Below are 23,736 nucleotides of genomic sequence, written 5' to 3'. Positions count from 1 at the left end.
CGAAGAAGACAATTTCAAGAGCTCTATTGTACTCACGGTTTTTTCTTTTAAGAGAAAAGAAAAAGGCGTAGGAATATGATGAATTTTAAAAATTTTAATGACATGCATACCCATATTACAAAAACCTATCAGCTCACAGCAGTCAGAATGGCCATTAGGATAAATGCTGCAAAAAATAAATGGTGAAGGGTGTGTGGAGAAATGCGTACCCTCGGTTGTAAGGGGGGGCATGTAAAGAGCCACTAATGAAAACACAATGTAGGTGCTTTGAAAAGGGAAACATTGAGCTACCAGTCAATCAATCACAACCGCTGCTTGGCCTATCACCTGAGAAAATGAGAATCAAAAAGTCACAGGCTGGCAAACCTGTACGCCAGCAAGATTTACCACAGCCAGCACTTGGAAGCCATGAAAATGTCCATCAACAGAGGAATGCACCAAGAAGAAGTGGTCCACGTACACAATGGACTATTACTCTAATAATAAATAGAAATTAAATTTAAAAACAAACAAAAGCAAGGAGACATCAACATTTGTGGGTTTACCCGGGCACATTGCACTCTAATTTATAACCGAAGAACACCCCTGGCCGGTAGGTCTGTTTCCCTAGTACCAGCATGGGGAACGTAGAAAGGCTGCCGCTCTCTGGCCGTTACCTGCAAAAGCAGGTTTAAAGCCTGAGCGAACGGTCACTTCATGTGAACAAGTACTGCAGGGCTGTAAATGAAACCTGCCCTCAAAATGTCTTGAGGGAGATAACGGCCAAAATATTTCAAATGGTGACACATACTTTAAGAAAACACTTTGAAGAAATAAGCTCTAATCACAGCTGGAAAAATAAAAAGGACGTGTCTTAAAGCTCAATTTCAACGCATTATGAGACACATGCAAATTCAACCACAAAGAGGTATCAGCTCACACCACTCAGAATAACCATCAGCAAAAACTACAAAGAATAAATGCTGAAGGTGCTGGGAAGAAATACATACCCTCCACTTTAAGTGGGACGTAACCTGGAAAGAGCCACTAAGGAGAACAAAATAGAGGTGCCTTGAAAAGGTAAACATTGAGCTACCATATGATCCAGCAGACCTATTCCTGGACCTATAAACTAAGAAGGCAGAATTGGAAGGACACAGGCACGCAAATCTGCATTACATAGTATTACAATAGCCAAGATATGGAAGTAACCAAAAAGTCCAACGACAGATGGGTGGACAAAGAAAGCTGCTACCCATACAGATGGAATATGAGCTAGTGAAAAAATGAAACAATGCCATTTGCAGCACCATAGATGAGTCTAGAAGTAATCACGCAACTTGGAGTAAGTGAGAAAACGAAAGACACATATCCTATCATATCACATATAGGTGTTACCTAAAAAATGATACAAACAAAGATATTTCCACAGAGAAACACTATCATAGATTCATTAAAAAAACTTATGGTTCACCATATGGAATGGTGTGAGGATTGGATACATTACCATATTGAGGTTAACAGAGAGATACATACACATATGAAATATATAATCACCAAAGACCTACGCAATACCAAGAGAAGACTACTCAACATTGTGTCATAACCTACATGGGAAAAGGATCCGAAGAAGAACAGATATATGTATATGTGTGAAAGAACCACATCTTGCACACCTAGAACAAACAAAACATTGTAATCAAGTTTGCTGTGGTAAAAAATAAAAATTAAGTTAAAAATACCAACAAGAAGTAATGAGACATAAATTAAAGGGCTTTTTCCTCGCACATTCCATTCTAATTTACAACCTAGAACACCACTTCCAGTAAGGCTCTGTTGCCCTAGTAACCAGATTTGGTAAAGGAGAAATGCTGCCGCCTTGTGGCCGATTCCCGCAAGAGCAGCTTTTAACCCACAGCTAATGGTCACTTACCATTCACAAGGACTCAGGGCTGTAAAGGACACCTGCCCTCAAAATTGTGCTGAGATAGGGAATGGATAAAAAAAATTCAAAACAGGCAAAATTTTCAAGAAGATAGTATGAAGAGGTAAGTTTTACTCACTCTCTTTTTAAAGAAAGGAAAATGGATAAAAGCTCAACCTCAGGAATTAGTAGACTCATGCAATCTAATCTACAAAAAGTTTTCAACTCGCACCAGTCGACTGACCATTGGCAAAAAGTCTACAAACAATAAATGCTGAAGAGGTTTTAGAGAACTGTGTACCCTCTAGCTGCTGGTGAGATGTAAAAGGGTTAAACGCTAATAATGAGAACAGAAAGGAGCTGCGTTTAAAAGGAAAAATTGAGGTACCATTCAATCCAGCAGGCGCACCAATGGGCCTCTCACCTGAGAAGACCAGAATGAAGAAGACCCGGGCTGCCAAAGCTGCACTGCAGCCTTATTCACAATAGACAGGACAGTGAAGCAACCAAAATGTCCATCAACAGATGAAAGGATAAAGAAGAAGTGGTCCATGTACACAATGAATACTAGCCATGGAAAACAATGAAACACTGCTCTTTGAGGCACCATAGATGATCTTGGAGATAATCACAGAACATGAGGTAAGTCGGAAAGCAAAAGTCCTATATCCTATGATATCACTTAGAGGCGTTATCTAATAACTGACACAAAGGAACATATTTCCACAGAGAAAGTCAATCACAGACTTATTAAAAAAAAATACTATGCTTATCTAAAAGGAAAGGTGGGGGGAATGGATAAATGAAGATTAGCATTACCATATGTATACAAACACGTATTATACACATATATCAAAAAGACCGACCATACAGCAAGGAAGGTTTACGCAACACTCTGTAATAATTTACACGGGAAGAGGATCTCTACATAAATAGGTATATAGAATATGTAGATGAACCAGAGTGCGTATACCTTGGACAAGCAACATTCTAACCATTACCCCAATTGAAAAAATTAAAACCACGAACTAGGAGTAATGAGACATGAACTTATGGGGGGTTTTCCTGGCCCATTCCATTCAAATTTACAACCTAGGCAAACGACTTCCAGAACGGCTCTGCTGCCCTAGTACCCAGATTTGGGAATGGAGAAATGCTGCATCCTTGTGGCCGTTTCCCACAACAGCAGCTTTAAACCCACTGCAAAAGGTCACTAAATATTCACCAATTGCAGTGCTGTAAATGACACCTGCCCTCCAAAAAATACTGAGGTCGAAAATCGACCAAAAAATTCTAGAGTGCAACCTTCCAAAAAGGAAATTTGAAGAGGTATATTATACTCACACTTTTTTTCTTTTTTCTTTTAACAGAAAAGAAAAAGGCGTGGAAAAATGATGAATTGTAGGAATTTTTACAGACACGTAAACCCAAATTACAAAAACCTATCAGCTCACACCAGTCAGAATGGCCATCAACAAAAATGCTGCAAACAATAAATGCTGACGTGATTGTGGAGAAATGCGTACCCTCGATTCTAAGGGGGACGTGGTAAGAGCCACTAATGAAAGCACAATTGAGGTGCCTTGAAAAGGTAAACGTTGAGCTACCATACCAGTCAATCAATCATACCCACTGCTGGGTCTATCACCTGAGAAAATGAAAATCAAAAATCACAGGCTGGCAATCCTGCACTCCAGCAATATTTACCATAGGCAACACTTGGAAGCAACGAAAATGTCCATCAACAGAGGAATGCACCAAGAAGAAGTGGTCCATGTACACAATGGAATATTAGCCATGGAAAACATTGAAGCACTGCTCTTTGAGGCACCATAGATGAGCCTGGAGATAATCACAGAACATGAAGTAGGTCGGAAAGCAAAAGGCCTACAGCCTATATTATCACTTATGGCATTATCTAATAACTGACACAGATGAACAGATTTCCAAAGAGAGAGACACTCACAGGCTTAGAAAACAAACTATGCTCATCTAAAAGGAAAGGAGGGGGGGAAATTGAGAAATGAAGATTAGTGTTACTATACATATACAAATACATATTATATACATGTATCAAAAAGACCGAACATATAGCAAGGGAGGTCGACGGAACACTGGTATATTTTACATGGGAAGAGGATCTGTACGTTAATAGACATACATGATGTACAAATGAACCAGATTGTGTACACCTAGGACAAACAATATTCTAAACTTTACCCAGATTAAAACAATTTTAAAAACCAAGAAGAAGTAATGAGACATAAACTTATGGGGATTTCTCCTGGCAAATTCCATTCTAATTTACAACCTAGGACAATGACTTCCAGAAAGGCTCTGCTGCCCTAGTACCCAGATTGGGGCATGGAGAAATGCTACCTCCTTGTGGCCGTTTCCCACAACAGCAGCTTTGAACCCACTGCATAAGGTCACTAAATTTTCACCAACTTGCAGTTCTGTAAATGACACCAGCCCTCCAGAAAATGTCTGGGGTCAAAAATCGACCAAAAAATTCAAAAGAGGGCAACCTTCGAAGAAGACAATTTCAAGAGCTCTATTGTACTCACGGTTTTTTCTTTTAAGAGAAAAGAAAAAGGCGTAGGAATATGATGAATTTTAAAAATTTTAATGACATGCATACCCATATTACAAAAACCTATCAGCTCACAGCAGTCAGAATGGCCATTAGGATAAATGCTGCAAAAAATAAATGGTGAAGGGTGTGTGGAGAAATGCGTACCCTCGGTTGTAAGGGGGGGCATGTAAAGAGCCACTAATGAAAACACAATGTAGGTGCTTTGAAAAGGGAAACATTGAGCTACCAGTCAATCAATCACAACCGCTGCTTGGCCTATCACCTGAGAAAATGAGAATCAAAAAGTCACAGGCTGGCAAACCTGTACGCCAGCAAGATTTACCACAGCCAGCACTTGGAAGCCATGAAAATGTCCATCAACAGAGGAATGCACCAAGAAGAAGTGGTCCACGTACACAATGGACTATTACTCTAATAATAAATATAAATTAAATTTAAAAACAAACAAAAGCAAGGAGACATCAACATTTGTGGGTTTACCCGGGCACATTGCACTCTAATTTATAACCGAAGAACACCCCTGGCCGGTAGGTCTGTTTCCCTAGTACCAGCATGGGGAACGTAGAAAGGCTGCCGCTCTCTGGCCGTTACCTGCAAAAGCAGGTTTAAAGCCTGAGCGAACGGTCACTTCATGTGAACAAGTACTGCAGGGCTGTAAATGAAACCTGCCCTCAAAATGTCTTGAGGGAGATAACGGCCAAAATATTTCAAATGGTGACACATACTTTAAGAAAACACTTTGAAGAAATAAGCTCTAATCACAGCTGGAAAAATAAAAAGGACGTGTCTTAAAGCTCAATTTCAACGCATTATGAGACACATGCAAATTCAACCACAAAGAGGTATCAGCTCACACCACTCAGAATAACCATCAGCAAAAACTACAAAGAATAAATGCTGAAGGTGCTGGGAAGAAATACATACCCTCCACTTTAAGTGGGACGTAACCTGGAAAGAGCCACTAAGGAGAACAAAATAGAGGTGCCTTGAAAAGGTAAACATTGAGCTACCATATGATCCAGCAGACCTATTCCTGGACCTATAAACTAAGAAGGCAGAATTGGAAGGACACAGGCACGCAAATCTGCATTACATAGTATTACAATAGCCAAGATATGGAAGTAACCAAAAAGTCCAACGACAGATGGGTGGACAAAGAAAGCTGCTACCCGTACAGATGGAATATGAGCTAGTGAAAAAATGAAACAATGCCATTTGCAGCACCATAGATGAGTCTAGAAGTAATCACGCAACTTGGAGTAAGTGAGAAAACGAAAGACACATATCCTATCATATCACATATAGGTGTTACCTAAAAAATGATACAAACAAAGATATTTCCACAGAGAAACACTATCATAGATTCATTAAAAAAACTTATGGTTCACCATATGGAATGGTGTGAGGATTGGATACATTACCATATTGAGGTTAACAGAGAGATACATACACATATGAAATATATAATCACCAAAGACCTACGCAATACCAAGAGAAGACTACTCAACATTGTGTCATAACCTACATGGGAAAAGGATCCGAAGAAGAACAGATATATGTATATGTGTGAAAGAACCACATCTTGCACACCTAGAACAAACAAAACATTGTAATCAAGTTTGCTGTGGTAAAAAATAAAAATTAAGTTAAAAATACCAACAAGAAGTAATGAGACATAAATTAAAGGGCTTTTTCCTCGCACATTCCATTCTAATTTACAACCTAGAACACCACTTCCAGTAAGGCTCTGTTGCCCTAGTAACCAGATTTGGTAAAGGAGAAATGCTGCCGCCTTGTGGCCGATTCCCGCAAGAGCAGCTTTTAACCCACAGCTAATGGTCACTTACCATTCACAAGGACTCAGGGCTGTAAAGGACACCTGCCCTCAAAATTGTGCTGAGATAGGGAATGGATAAAAAAAATTCAAAACAGGCAAAATTTTCAAGAAGATAGTATGAAGAGGTAAGTTTTACTCACTCTCTTTTTAAAGAAAGGAAAATGGATAAAAGCTCAACCTCAGGAATTAGTAGACTCATGCAATCTAATCTACAAAAAGTTTTCAACTCGCACCAGTCGACTGACCATTGGCAAAAAGTCTACAAACAATAAATGCTGAAGAGGTTTTAGAGAACTGTGTACCCTCTAGCTGCTGGTGAGATGTAAAAGGGTTAAACGCTAATAATGAGAACAGAAAGGAGCTGCGTTTAAAAGGAAAAATTGAGGTACCATTCAATCCAGCAGGCGCACCAATGGGCCTCTCACCTGAGAAGACCAGAATGAAGAAGACCCGGGCTGCCAAAGCTGCACTGCAGCCTTATTCACAATAGACAGGACAGTGAAGCAACCAAAATGTCCATCAACAGATGAAAGGATAAAGAAGAAGTGGTCCATGTACACAATGAATACTAGCCATGGAAAACAATGAAACACTGCTCTTTGAGGCACCATAGATGATCTTGGAGATAATCACAGAACATGAGGTAAGTCGGAAAGCAAAAGTCCTATATCCTATGATATCACTTAGAGGCGTTATCTAATAACTGACACAAAGGAACATATTTCCACAGAGAAAGTCAATCACAGACTTATTAAAAAAAATACTATGCTTATCTAAAAGGAAAGGTGGGGGGAATGGATAAATGAAGATTAGCATTACCATATGTATACAAACACGTATTATACACATATATCAAAAAGACCGACCATACAGCAAGGAAGGTTTACGCAACACTCTGTAATAATTTACACGGGAAGAGGATCTCTACATAAATAGGTATATAGAATATGTAGATGAACCAGAGTGCGTATACCTTGGACAAGCAACATTCTAACCATTACCCCAATTGAAAAAATTAAAACCACGAACTAGGAGTAATGAGACATGAACTTATGGGGGGTTTTCCTGGCCCATTCCATTCAAATTTACAACCTAGGCAAACGACTTCCAGAACGGCTCTGCTGCCCTAGTACCCAGATTTGGGAATGGAGAAATGCTGCATCCTTGTGGCCGTTTCCCACAACAGCAGCTTTAAACCCACTGCAAAAGGTCACTAAATATTCACCAATTGCAGTGCTGTAAATGACACCTGCCCTCCAAAAAATACTGAGGTCGAAAATCGACCAAAAAATTCTAGAGTGCAACCTTCCAAAAAGGAAAATTGAAGAGGTATATTATACTCACACTTTTTTTCTTTTTTCTTTTAACAGAAAAGAAAAAGGCGTGGAAAAATGATGAATTGTAGGAATTTTTACAGACACGTAAACCCAAATTACAAAAACCTATCAGCTCACACCAGTCAGAATGGCCATCAACAAAAATGCTGCAAACAATAAATGCTGACGTGATTGTGGAGAAATGCGTACCCTCGATTCTAAGGGGGACGTGGTAAGAGCCACTAATGAAAGCACAATTGAGGTGCCTTGAAAAGGTAAACGTTGAGCTACCATACCAGTCAATCAATCATACCCACTGCTGGGTCTATCACCTGAGAAAATGAAAATCAAAAATCACAGGCTGGCAATCCTGCACTCCAGCAATATTTACCATAGGCAACACTTGGAAGCAACGAAAATGTCCATCAACAGAGGAATGCACCAAGAAGAAGTGGTCCATGTACACAATGGAATATTAGCCATGGAAAACATTGAAGCACTGCTCTTTGAGGCACCATAGATGAGCCTGGAGATAATCACAGAACATGAAGTAGGTCGGAAAGCAAAAGGCCTACAGCCTATATTATCACTTATGGCATTATCTAATAACTGACACAGATGAACAGATTTCCAAAGAGAAAGACACTCACAGGCTTAGAAAACAAACTATGCTCATCTAAAAGGAAAGGAGGGGGGGAAATTGAGAAATGAAGATTAGTGTTACTATACATATACAAATACATATTATATACATGTATCAAAAAGACCGAACATATAGCAAGGGAGGTCGACGGAACACTGGTATATTTTACATGGGAAGAGGATCTGTACGTTAATAGACATACATGATGTACAAATGAACCAGATTGTGTACACCTAGGACAAACAATATTCTAAACTTTACCCAGATTAAAAAAATTTTAAAAACCAAGAAGAAGTAATGAGACATAAACTTATGGGGATTTCTCCTGGCAAATTCCATTCTAATTTACAACCTAGGACAATGACTTCCAGAAAGGCTCTGCTGCCCTAGTACCCAGATTGGGGCATGGAGAAATGCTACCTCCTTGTGGCCGTTTCCCACAACAGCAGCTTTGAACCCACTGCAAAAGGTCACTAAATTTTCACCAACTTGCAGTTCTGTAAATGACACCAGCCCTCCAGAAAATGTCTGGGGTCAAAAATCGACCAAAAAATTCAAAAGAGGGCAACCTTCGAAGAAGACAATTTCAAGAGCTCTATTGTACTCACGGTTTTTTCTTTTAAGAGAAAAGAAAAAGGCGTAGGAATATGATGAATTTTAAAAATTTTAATGACATGCATACCCATATTACAAAAACCTATCAGCTCACAGCAGTCAGAATGGCCATTAGGAAAAATGCTGCAAAAAATAAATGGTGAAGGGTGTGTGGAGAAATGCGTACCCTCGGTTGTAAGGGGGGGCATGTAAAGAGCCACTAATGAAAACACAATGTAGGTGCTTTGAAAAGGGAAACATTGAGCTACCAGTCAATCAATCACAACCGCTGCTTGGCCTATCACCTGAGAAAATGAGAATCAAAAAGTCACAGGCTGGCAAACCTGTACGCCAGCAAGATTTACCACAGCCAGCACTTGGAAGCCATGAAAATGTCCATCAACAGAGGAATGCACCAAGAAGAAGTGGTCCACGTACACAATGGACTATTACTCTAATAATAAATATAAATTAAATTTAAAAACAAACAAAAGCAAGGAGACATCAACATTTGTGGGTTTACCCGGGCACATTGCACTCTAATTTATAACCGAAGAACACCCCTGGCCGGTAGGTCTGTTTCCCTAGTACCAGCATGGGGAACGTAGAAAGGCTGCCGCTCTCTGGCCGTTACCTGCAAAAGCAGGTTTAAAGCCTGAGCGAACGGTCACTTCATGTGAACAAGTACTGCAGGGCTGTAAATGAAACCTGCCCTCAAAATGTCTTGAGGGAGATAACGGCCAAAATATTTCAAATGGTGACACATACTTTAAGAAAACACTTTGAAGAAATAAGCTCTAATCACAGCTGGAAAAATAAAAAGGACGTGTCTTAAAGCTCAATTTCAACGCATTATGAGACACATGCAAATTCAACCACAAAGAGGTATCAGCTCACACCACTCAGAATAACCATCAGCAAAAACTACAAAGAATAAATGCTGAAGGTGCTGGGAAGAAATACATACCCTCCACTTTAAGTGGGACGTAACCTGGAAAGAGCCACTAAGGAGAACAAAATAGAGGTGCCTTGAAAAGGTAAACATTGAGCTACCATATGATCCAGCAGACCTATTCCTGGACCTATAAACTAAGAAGACAGAATTGGAAGGACACAGGCACGCAAATCTGCATTACATAGTATTACAATAGCCAAGATATGGAAGTAACCAAAAAGTCCAACGACAGATGGGTGGACAAAGAAAGCTGCTACCCGTACAGATGGAATATGAGCTAGTGAAAAAATGAAACAATGCCATTTGCAGCACCATAGATGAGTCTAGAAGTAATCACGCAACTTGGAGTAAGTGAGAAAACGAAAGACACATATCCTATCATATCACATATAGGTGTTACCTAAAAAATGATACAAACAAAGATATTTCCACAGAGAAACACTATCATAGATTCATTAAAAAAACTTATGGTTCACCATATGGAATGGTGTGAGGATTGGATACATTACCATATTGAGGTTAACAGAGAGATACATACACATATGAAATATATAATCACCAAAGACCTACGCAATACCAAGAGAAGACTACTCAACATTGTGTCATAACCTACATGGGAAAAGGATCCGAAGAAGAACAGATATATGTATATGTGTAAAAGAACCACATCTTGCACACCTAGAACAAACAAAACATTGTAATCAAGTTTGCTGTGGTAAAAAATAAAAATTAAGTTAAAAATACCAACAAGAAGTAATGAGACATAAATTAAAGGGCTTTTTCCTCGCACATTCCATTCTAATTTACAACCTAGAACACCACTTCCAGTAAGGCTCTGTTGCCCTAGTAACCAGATTTGGTAAAGGAGAAATGCTGCCGCCTTGTGGCCGATTCCCGCAAGAGCAGCTTTTAACCCACAGCTAATGGTCACTTACCATTCACAAGGACTCAGGGCTGTAAAGGACACCTGCCCTCAAAATTGTGCTGAGATAGGGAATGGATAAAAAAAATTCAAAACAGGCAAAATTTTCAAGAAGATAGTATGAAGAGGTAAGTTTTACTCACTCTCTTTTTAAAGAAAGGAAAATGGATAAAAGCTCAACCTCAGGAATTAGTAGACTCATGCAATCTAATCTACAAAAAGTTTTCAACTCGCACCAGTCGACTGACCATTGGCAAAAAGTCTACAAACAATAAATGCTGAAGAGGTTTTAGAGAACTGTGTACCCTCTAGCTGCTGGTGAGATGTAAAAGGGTTAAACGCTAATAATGAGAACGGAAAGGAGCTGCGTTTAAAAGGAAAAATTGAGGTACCATTCAATCCAGCAGGCGCACCAATGGGCCTCTCACCTGAGAAGACCAGAATGAAGAAGACCCGGGCTGCCAAAGCTGCACTGCAGCCTTATTCACAATAGACAGGACAGTGAAGCAACCAAAATGTCCATCAACAGATGAAAGGATAAAGAAGAAGTGGTCCATGTACACAATGAATACTAGCCATGGAAAACAATGAAACACTGCTCTTTGAGGCACCATAGATGATCTTGGAGATAATCACAGAACATGAGGTAAGTCGGAAAGCAAAAGTCCTATATCCTATGATATCACTTAGAGGCGTTATCTAATAACTGACAAAAAGGAACATATTTCCACAGAGAAAGTCAATCACAGACTTATTAAAAAAATACTATGCTTATCTAAAAGGAAAGGTAGGGGGAATGGATAAATGAAGATTAGCGTTACCATATGTATACAAACACATATTATACACATATATCAAAAAGACCGACCATACAGCAAGGAGGGTTTACGCAACACTCTGTAATAATTTACACGGGAAGAGGATCTCTACATAAATAGGTATATAGAATATGTAGATGAACCAGAGTGCGTACACCTTGGACAAGCAACATTCTAACCTTTACCCCAATTGAAAAAATTAAAACCACGAACTAGGAGTAATGAGACATGAACTTATGGGGGGTTTTCCTGGCCCATTCCATTCAAATTTACAACCTAGGCAAACGACTTCCAGAACGGCTCTGCTGCCCTAGTACCCAGATTTGGGAATGGAGAAATGCTGCATCCTTGTGGCCGTTTCCCACAACAGCAGCTTTAAACCCACTGCAAAAGGTCACTAAATATTCACCAATTGCAGTGCTGTAAATGACACCTGCCCTCCAAAAAATACTGAGGTCGAAAATCGACCAAAAAATTCTAGAGTGCAACCTTCCAAAAAGGAAATTTGAAGAGGTATATTATACTCACACTTTTTTTCTTTTTTCTTTTAACAGAAAAGAAAAAGGCGTGGAAAAATGATGAATTGTAGGAATTTTTACAGACACGTAAACCCAAATTACAAAAACCTATCAGCTCACACCAGTCAGAATGGCCATCAACAAAAATGCTGCAAACAATAAATGCTGACGTGATTGTGGAGAAACGCGTACCCTCGATTCTAAGGGGGACGTGGTAAGAGCCACTAATGAAAGCACAATTGAGGTGCCTTGAAAAGGTAAACGTTGAGCTACCATACCAGTCAATCAATCATACCCACTGCTGGGTCTATCACCTGAGAAAATGAAAATCAAAAATCACAGGCTGGCAATCCTGCACTCCAGCAATATTTACCATAGGCAACACTTGGAAGCAACGAAAATGTCCATCAACAGAGGAATGCACCAAGAAGAAGTGGTCCATGTACACAATGGAATATTAGCCATGGAAAACATTGAAGCACTGCTCTTCGAGGCACCATAGATGAGCCTGGAGATAATCACAAAACATGAAGTAGGTCGGAAAGCAAAAGGCCTACAGCCTATCTTATCACTTATGGCATTATCTAATAACTGACACAGATGAACAGATTTCCAAAGAGAAAGACACTCACAGGCTTAGAAAACAAACTATGCTCATCTAAAAGGAAAGGAGGGGGGGAAATTGAGAAATGAAGATTAGTGTTACTATACATATACAAATACATATTATATACATGTATCAAAAAGACCGAACATATAGCAAGGGAGGTCGACGGAACACTGGTATATTTTACATGGGAAGAGGATCTGTACGTTAATAGACATACATGATGTACAAATGAACCAGATTGTGTACACCTAGGACAAACAATATTCTAAACTTTACCCAGATTAAAAAAAAATTTAAAAACCAAGAAGAAGTAATGAGACATAAACTTATGGGGATTTCTCCTGGCAAATTCCATTCTAATTTACAACCTAGGACAATGACTTCCAGAAAGGCTCTGCTGCCCTAGTACCCAGATTGGGGCATGGAGAAATGCTACCTCCTTGTGGCCGTTTCCCACAACAGCAGCTTTGAACCCACTGCAAAAGGTCACTAAATTTTCACCAACTTGCAGTTCTGTAAATGACACCAGCCCTCCAGAAAATGTCTGGGGTCAAAAATCGACCAAAAAATTCAAAAGAGGGCAACCTTCGAAGAAGACAATTTCAAGAGCTCTATTGTACTCACGGTTTTTTCTTTTAAGAGAAAAGAAAAAGGCGTAGGAATATGATGAATTTTAAAAATTTTAATGACATGCATACCCATATTACAAAAACCTATCAGCTCACAGCAGTCAGAATGGCCATTAGGAAAAATGCTGCAAAAAATAAATGGTGAAGGGAGTATGGAGAAATGCGTACCCTCGGTTGTAAGGGGGGGCATGTAAAGAGCCACTAATGAAAACACAATGTAGGTGCTTTGAAAAGGGAAACATTGAGCTACCAGTCAATCAATCACAACCGCTGCTTGGCCTATCACCTGAGAAAATGAGAATCAAAAAGTCACAGGCTGGCAAACCTGTACGCCAGCAAGATTTACCACAGCCAGCACTTGGGAGCCATGAAAATGTCCATCAACAGAGGAATGCACCAAGAAGAAGTGGTCCACGTACACAATGGACTATTACTCTAATAATAAATATAAATTAAATTTAAAAACAAACAAAAGCAAGGAGACATCAACATTTGTGGGTTTACCCGGGCACATTGCACTCTAATTTATAACCGAAGAACACCCCTGGCCGGTAGGTCTGTTTCCCTAGTACCAGCATGGGGAACGTAGAAAGGCTGCCGCTCTCTGGCCGATACCTGCAAAAGCAGGTTTAAAGCCTGAGCGAACGGTCACTTCATGTGAACAAGTACTGCAGGGCTGTAAATGAAACCTGCCCTCAAAATGTCTTGAGGGAGATAACGGCCAAAATATTTCAAATGGTGACACATACTTTAAGAAAACACTTGGAAGAAATAAGCTCTAATCACAGCTGGAAAAATAAAAAGGACGTGTCTTAAAGCTCAATTTCAACGCATTATGAGACACATGCAAATTCAACCACAAAGAGGTATCAGCTCACACCACTCAGAATAACCATCAGCAAAAACTACAAAGAATAAATGCTGAAGGTGCTGGGAAGAAATACATACCCTCCACTTTAAGTGGGACGTAACCTGGAAAGAGCCACTAAGGAGAACAAAATAGAGGTGCCTTGAAAAGGTAAACATTGAGCTACCATATGATCCAGCAGACCTATTCCTGGACCTATAAACTAAGAAGACAGAATTGGAAGGACACAGGCACGCAAATCTGCATTGCATAGTATTACAATAGCCAAGATATGGAAGTAACCAAAAAGTCCAACGACAGATGGGTGGACAAAGAAAGCTGCTACCCGTACAGATGGAATATGAGCTAGTGAAAAAATGAAACAATGCCATTTGCAGCACCATAGATGAGTCTAGAAGTAATCACGCAACTTGGAGTAAGTGAGAAAGCGAAAGACACATATCCTACCATATCACATATAGGTGTTACCTAAAAAATGATACAAACAGAGATATTTCCACAGAGAAACACTATCATAGATTCATTAAAAAAAACTTATGGTTCACCATATGGAATGGTGTGAGGATTGGATACATTACCATATTGAGGTTAACAGAGAGATACATACACATATGAAATATATAATCACCAAAGACCTACGCAATACCAAGAGAAGACTACTCAACATTGTGTCATAACCTACATGGGAAAAGGATCCGAAGAAGAACAGATATATGTATATGTGTGAAAGAACCACATCTTGCACACCTAGAACAAACAAAACATTGTAATCAAGTTTGCTGTGGTAAAAAATAAAAATTAAGTTAAAAATACCAACAAGAAGTAATGAGACATAAATTAAAGGGCTTTTTCCTCGCACATTCCATTCTAATTTACAACCTAGAACACCACTTCCAGTAAGGCTCTGTTGCCCTAGTAACCAGATTTGGTAAAGGAGAAATGCTGCCGCCTTGTGGCCGATTCCCGCAAGAGCAGCTTTTAACCCACAGCTAATGGTCACTTACCATTCACAAGGACTCAGGGCTGTAAAGGACACCTGCCCTCAAAATTGTGCTGAGGTAGGGAATGGATAAAAAAAAATTCAAAACAGGCAAAATTTTCAAGAAGATAGTATGAAGAGGTAAGTTTTACTCACTCTCTTTTTAAAGAAAGGAAAATGGATAAAAGCTCAACCTCAGGAATTAGTAGACTCATGCAATCTAATCTACAAAAAGTTTTCAACTCGCACCAGTCGACTGACCATTGGCAAAAAGTCTACAAACAATAAATGCTGAAGAGGTTTTAGAGAACTGTGTACCCTCTAGCTGCTGGTGAGATGTAAAAGGGTTAAACGCTAATAATGAGAACAGAAAGGAGCTGCGTTTAAAAGGAAAAATTGAGGTACCATTCAATCCAGCAGGCGCACCAATGGGCCTCTCACCTGAGAAGACCAGAATGAAGAAGACCCGGGCTGCCAAAGCTGCACTGCAGCCTTATTCACAATAGACAGGACAGTGAAGCAACCAAAATGTCCATCAACAGATGAAAGGATAAAGAAGAAGTGGTCCATGTACACAATGAATACTAGCCATGGAAAACAATGAAACACTGTTCTTTGAGGCACCATAGATGATCTTGGAGATAATCACAGAACATGAGGTAAGTCGGAAAGCAAAAGTCCTATATCCTATGATATCACTTAGAGGCGTTATCTAATAACTGACACAAAGGAACATATTTCCACAGAGAAAGTCAATCACAGACTTATTAAAAAAAATACTATGCTTATCTAAAAGGAAAGGTGGGGGGAATGGATAAATGAAGATTAGCATTACCATATGTATACAAACACATATTATACACATATATCAAAAAGACCGACCATACAGCAAGGAAGGTTTACGCAACACTCTGTAATAATTTACACGGGAAGAGGATCTCTACATAAATAGGTATATAGAATATGTAGATGAACCAGAGTGCGTATACCTTGGACAAGCAACATTCTAACCATTACCCCAATTGAAAAAATCAAAACCACGAACTAGGAGTAATGAGACATGAACTTATGGGGGGTTTTCCTGGCCCATTCCATTCAAATTTACAACCTAGGCAAACGACTTCCAGAACGGCTCTGCTGCCCTAGTACCCAGATTTGGGAATGGAGAAATGCTGCATCCTTGTGGCCGTTTCCCACAACAGCAGCTTTAAACCCACTGCAAAAGGTCACTAAATATTCACCAATTGCAGTGCTGTAAATGACACCTGCCCTCCAAAAAATACTGAGGTCGAAAATCGACCAAAAAATTCTAGAGTGCAACCTTCCAAAAAGGAAATTTTAAGAGGTATATTATACTCACACTTTTTTTCTTTTTTCTTTTAACAGAAAAGAAAAAGGCGTGGAAAAATGATGAATTGTAGGAATTTTTACAGACACGTAAACCCAAATTACAAAAACCTATCAGCTCACACCAGTCAGAATGGCCATCAACAAAAATGCTGCAAACAATAAATGCTGACGTGATTGTGGAGAAACGCGTACCCTCGATTCTAAGGGGGACGTGGTAAGAGCCACTAATGAAAGCACAATTGAGGTGCCTTGAAAAGGTAAACGTTGAGCTACCATACCAGTCAATCAATCATACCCACTGCTGGGTCTATCACCTGAGAAAATGAAAATCAAAAATCACAGGCTGGCAATCCTGCACTCCAGCAATATTTACCATAGGCAACACTTGGAAGCAACGAAAATGTCCATCAACAGAGGAATGCACCAAGAAGAAGTGGTCCATGTACACAATGGAATATTAGCCATGGAAAACATTGAAGCACTGCTCTTCGAGGCACCATAGATGAGCCTGGAGATAATCACAAAACATGAAGTAGGTCGGAAAGCAAAAGGCCTACAGCCTATCTTATCACTTATGGCATTATCTAATAACTGACACAGATGAACAGATTTCCAAAGAGAAAGACACTCACAGGCTTAGAAAACAAACTATGCTCATCTAAAAGGAAAGGAGGGGGGGAAATTGAGAAATGAAGATTAGTGTTACTATACATATACAAATACATATTATATACATGTATCAAAAAGACCGAACATATAGCAAGGGAGGTCGACGGAACACTGGTATATTTTACATGGGAAGAGGATCTGTACGTTAATAGACATACATGATGTACAAATGAACCAGATTGTGTACACCTAGGACAAACAATATTCTAAACTTTACCCAGATTAAAAAAAATTTTAAAAACCAAGAAGAAGTAATGAGACATAAACTTATGGGGATTTCTCCTGGCAAATTCCATTCTAATTTACGACCTAGGACAATGACTTCCAGAAAGGCTCTGCTGCCCTAGTACCCAGATTGGGGCATGGAGAAATGCTACCTCCTTGTGGCCGTTTCCCACAACAGCAGCTTTGAACCCACTGCAAAAGGTCACTAAATTTTCACCAACTTGCAGTTCTGTAAATGACACCAGCCCTCCAGAAAATGTCTGGGGTCAAAAATCGACCAAAAAATTCAAAAGAGGGCAACCTTCGAAGAAGACAATTTCAAGAGCTCTATTGTACTCACGGTTTTTTCTTTTAAGAGAAAAGAAAAAGGCGTAGGAATATGATGAATTTCAAAAATTTTAATGACATGCATACCCATACTACAAAAACCTATCAGCTCACAGCAGTCAGAATGGCCATTAGGAAAAATGCTGCAAAAATTAAATGGTGAAGGGAGTGTGGAGAAATGCGTACCCTCGGTTTTAAGGGGGGGCATGTAAGGAGCCACTAATGAAAACACAATGTAGGTGCTTTGAAAAGGGAAACATTGAGCTACCAGTCAATCAATCACAACCGCTGCTTGGCCTATCACCTGAGAAAATGAGAATCAAAAAGTCACAGGCTGGCAAACCTGTACGCCAGCAAGATTTACCACAGCCAGCACTTGGGAGCCATGAAAATGTCCATCAACAGAGGAATGCACCAAGAAGAAGTGGTCCACGTACACAATGGACTATTACTCTAATAATAAATATAAATTAAATTTAAAAACAAACAAAAGCAAGGAGACATCAACATTTGTGGGTTTACCCGGGCACATTGCACTCTAATTTATAACCGAAGAACACCCCTGGCCGGTAGGTCTGTTTCCCTCGTACCAGCATGGGGAACGTAGAAAGGCTGCCGCTCTCTGGCCGTTACCTGCAAAAGCAGGTTTAAAGCCTGAGCGAACGGTCACTTCATGTGAACAAGTACTGCAGGGCTGTAAATGAAACCTGCCCTCAAAATGTCTTGAGGGAGATAACGGCCAAAATATTTCAAATGGTGACACATACTTTAAGAAAACACTTGGAAGAAATAAGCTCTAATCACAGCTGGAAAAATAAAAAGGACGTGTCTTAAAGCTCAATTTCAACGCATTATGAGACACATGCAAATTCAACCACAAAGAGGTATCAGCTCACACCACTCAGAATAACCATCAGCAAAAACTACAAAGAATAAATGCTGAAGGTGCTGGGAAGAAATACATACCCTCCACTTTAAGTGGGACGTAACCTGGAAAGAGCCACTAAGGAGAACAAAATAGAGGTGCCTTGAAAAGGTAAACATTGAGCTACCATATGATCCAGCAGACCTATTCCTGGACCTATAAACTAAGAAGACAGAATTGGAAGGACACAGGCACGCAAATCTGCATTACATAGTATTACAATAGCCAAGATATGGAAGTAACCAAAAAGTCCAACGACAGATGGGTGGACAAAGAAAGCTGCTACCCGTACAGATGGAATATGAGCTAGTGAAAAAATGAAACAATGCCATTTGCAGCACCATAGATGAGTCTAGAAGTAATCACTCAACTTGGAGTAAGTGAGAAAACGAAAGACACATATCCTATCATATCACATATAGGTGTTACCTAAAAAATGATACAAACAAAGATATTTCCACAGAGAAACACTATCATAGATTCATTAAAAAAACTTATGGTTCACCATATGGAATGGTGTGAGGATTGGATACATTACCATATTGAGGTTAACAGAGAGATACATACACATATGAAATATATAATCACCAAAGACCTACGCAATACCAAGAGAAGACTACTCAACATTGTGTCATAACCTACATGGGAAAAGGATCCGAAGAAGAACAGATATATGTATATGTGTGAAAGAACCACATCTTGCACACCTAGAACAAACAAAACATTGTAATGAAGTTTGCTGTGGTAAAAAATAAAAATTAAGTTAAAAATACCAACAAGAAGTAATGAGACATAAATTAAAGGGCTTTTTCCTCGCACATTCCATTCTAATTTACAACCTAGAACACCACTTCCAGTAAGGCTCTGTTGCCCTAGTAACCAGATTTGGTAAAGGAGAAATGCTGCCGCCTTGTGGCCGATTCCTGCAAGAGCAGCTTTTAACCCACAGCTAATGGTCACTTACCATTCACAAGGACTCAGGGCTGTAAAGGACACCTGCCCTCAAAATTGTGCTGAGGTAGGGAATGGATAAAAAAAAATTCAAAACAGGCAAAATTTTCAAGAAGATAGTATGAAGAGGTAAGTTTTACTCACTCTCTTTTTAAAGAAAGGAAAATGGATAAAAGCTCAACCTCAGGAATTAGTAGACTCATGCAATCTAATCTACAAAAAGTTTTCAACTCGCACCAGTCGACTGACCATTGGCAAAAAGTCTACAAACAATAAATGCTGAAGAGGTTTTAGAGAACTGTGTACCCTCTAGCTGCTGGTGAGATGTAAAAGGGTTAAACGCTAATAATGAGAACAGAAAGGAGCTGCGTTTAAAAGGAAAAATTGAGGTACCATTCAATCCAGCAGGCGCACCAATGGGCCTCTCACCTGAGAAGACCAGAATGAAGAAGACCCGGGCTGCCAAAGCTGCACTGCAGCCTTATTCACAATAGACAGGACAGTGAAGCAACCAAAATGTCCATCAACAGATGAAAGGATAAAGAAGAAGTGGTCCATGTACACAATGAATACTAGCCATGGAAAACAATGAAACACTGTTCTTTGAGGCACCATAGATGATCTTGGAGATAATCACAGAACATGAGGTAAGTCGGAAAGCAAAAGTCCTATATCCTATGATATCACTTAGAGGCGTTATCTAATAACTGACACAAAGGAACATATTTCCACAGAGAAAGTCAATCACAGACTTATTAAAAAAAATACTATGCTTATCTAAAAGGAAAGGTGGGGGGAATGGATAAATGAAGATTAGCATTACCATATGTATACAAACACATATTATACACATATATCAAAAAGACCGACCATACAGCAAGGAAGGTTTACGCAACACTCTGTAATAATTTACACGGGAAGAGGATCTCTACATAAATAGGTATATAGAATATGTAGATGAACCAGAGTGCGTATACCTTGGACAAGCAACATTCTAACCATTACCCCAATTGAAAAAATCAAAACCACGAACTAGGAGTAATGAGACATGAACTTATGGGGGGTTTTCCTGGCCCATTCCATTCAAATTTACAACCTAGGCAAACGACTTCCAGAACGGCTCTGCTGCCCTAGTACCCAGATTTGGGAATGGAGAAATGCTGCATCCTTGTGGCCGTTTCCCACAACAGCAGCTTTAAACCCACTGCAAAAGGTCACTAAATATTCACCAATTGCAGTGCTGTAAATGACACCTGCCCTCCAAAAAATACTGAGGTCGAAAATCGACCAAAAAATTCTAGAGTGCAACCTTCCAAAAAGGAAATTTTAAGAGGTATATTATACTCACACTTTTTTTCTTTTTTCTTTTAACAGAAAAGAAAAAGGCGTGGAAAAATGATGAATTGTAGGAATTTTTACAGACACGTAAACCCAAATTACAAAAACCTATCAGCTCACACCAGTCAGAATGGCCATCAACAAAAATGCTGCAAACAATAAATGCTGACGTGATTGTGGAGAAATGCGTACCCTCGATTCTAAGGGGGACGTGGTAAGAGCCACTAATGAAAGCACAATTGAGGTGCCTTGAAAAGGTAAACGTTGAGCTACCATACCAGTCAATCAATCATACCCACTGCTGGGTCTATCACCTGAGAAAATGAAAATCAAAAATCACAGGCTGGCAATCCTGCACTCCAGCAATATTTACCATAGGCAACACTTGGAAGCAACGAAAATGTCCATCAACAGAGGAATGCACCAAGAAGAAGTGGTCCATGTACACAATGGAATATTAGCCATGGAAAACATTGAAGCACTGCTCTTCGAGGCACCATAGATGAGCCTGGAGATAATCACAAAACATGAAGTAGGTCGGAAAGCAAAAGGCCTACAGCCTATCTTATCACTTATGGCATTATCTAATAACTGACACAGATGAACAGATTTCCAAAGAGAAAGACACTCACAGGCTTAGAAAACAAACTATGCTCATCTAAAAGGAAAGGAGGGGGGGAAATTGAGAAATGAAGATTAGTGTTACTATACATATACAAATACATATTATATACATGTATCAAAAAGACCGAACATATAGCAAGGGAGGTCGACGGAACACTGGTATATTTTACATGGGAAGAGGATCTGTACGTTAATAGACATACATGATGTACAAATGAACCAGATTGTGTACACCTAGGACAAACAATATTCTAAACTTTACCCAGATTAAAAAAAATTTTAAAAACCAAGAAGAAGTAATGAGACATAAACTTATGGGGATTTCTCCTGGCAAATTCCATTCTAATTTACGACCTAGGACAATGACTTCCAGAAAGGCTCTGCTGCCCTAGTACCCAGATTGGGGCATGGAGAAATGCTACCTCCTTGTGGCCGTTTCCCACAACAGCAGCTTTGAACCCACTGCAAAAGGTCACTAAATTTTCACCAACTTGCAGTTCTGTAAATGACACCAGCCCTCCAGAAAATGTCTGGGGTCAAAAATCGACCAAAAAATTCAAAAGAGGGCAACCTTCGAAGAAGACAATTTCAAGAGCTCTATTGTACTCACGGTTTTTTCTTTTAAGAGAAAAGAAAAAGGCGTAGGAATATGATGAATTTCAAAAATTTTAATGACATGCATACCCATACTACAAAAACCTATCAGCTCACAGCAGTCAGAATGGCCATTAGGAAAAATGCTGCAAAAATTAAATGGTGAAGGGAGTGTGGAGAAATGCGTACCCTCGGTTGTAAGGGGGGGCATGTAAGGAGCCACTAATGAAAACACAATGTAGGTGCTTTGAAAAGGGAAACATTGAGCTACCAGTCAATCAATCACAACCGCTGCTTGGCCTATCACCTGAGAAAATGAGAATCAAAAAGTCACAGGCTGGCAAACCTGTACGCCAGCAAGATTTACCACAGCCAGCACTTGGGAGCCATGAAAATGTCCATCAACAGAGGAATGCACCAAGAAGAAGTGGTCCACGTACACAATGGACTATTACTCTAATAATAAATATAAATTAAATTTAAAAACAAACAAAAGCAAGGAGACATCAACATTTGTGGGTTTACCCGGGCACATTGCACTCTAATTTATAACCGAAGAACACCCCTGGCCGGTAGGTCTGTTTCCCTCGTACCAGCATGGGGAACGTAGAAAGGCTGCCGCTCTCTGGCCGTTACCTGCAAAAGCAGGTTTAAAGCCTGAGCGAACGGTCACTTCATGTGAACAAGTACTGCAGGGCTGTAAATGAAACCTGCCCTCAAAATGTCTTGAGGGAGATAACGGCCAAAATATTTCAAATGGTGACACATACTTTAAGAAAACACTTGGAAGAAATAAGCTCTAATCACAGCTGGAAAAATAAAAAGGACGTGTCTTAAAGCTCAATTTCAACGCATTATGAGACACATGCAAATTCAACCACAAAGAGGTATCAGCTCACACCACTCAGAATAACCATCAGCAAAAACTACAAAGAATAAATGCTGAAGGTGCTGGGAAGAAATACATACCCTCCACTTTAAGTGGGACGTAACCTGGAAAGAGCCACTAAGGAGAACAAAATAGAGGTGCCTTGAAAAGGTAAACATTGAGCTACCATATGATCCAGCAGACCTATTCCTGGACCTATAAACTAAGAAGACAGAATTGGAAGGACACAGGCACGCAAATCTGCATTGCATAGTATTACAATAGCCAAGATATGGAAGTAACCAAAAAGTCCAACGACAGATGGGTGGACAAAGAAAGCTGCTACCCGTACAGATGGAATATGAGCTAGTGAAAAAATGAAACAATGCCATTTGCAGCACCATAGATGAGTCTAGAAGTAATCACGCAACTTGGAGTAAGTGAGAAAGCGAAAGACACATATCCTACCATATCACATATAGGTGTTACCTAAAAAATGATACAAACAGAGATATTTCCACAGAGAAACACTATCATAGATTCATTAAAAAAAACTTATGGTTCACCATATGGAATGGTGTGAGGATTGGATACATTACCATATTGAGGTTAACAGAGAGATACATACACATATGAAATATATAATCACCAAAGACCTACGCAATACCAAGAGAAGA

This window comes from Eschrichtius robustus, chromosome 8, assembly GCF_028021215.1.
Source record: "Eschrichtius robustus isolate mEscRob2 chromosome 8, mEscRob2.pri, whole genome shotgun sequence".
Classification (NCBI taxonomy): domain Eukaryota; kingdom Metazoa; phylum Chordata; class Mammalia; order Artiodactyla; family Eschrichtiidae; genus Eschrichtius; species Eschrichtius robustus.
The sequence above is the reverse complement of the archived record's forward strand: the minus strand, read 5'-3'. Positions refer to the sequence as shown.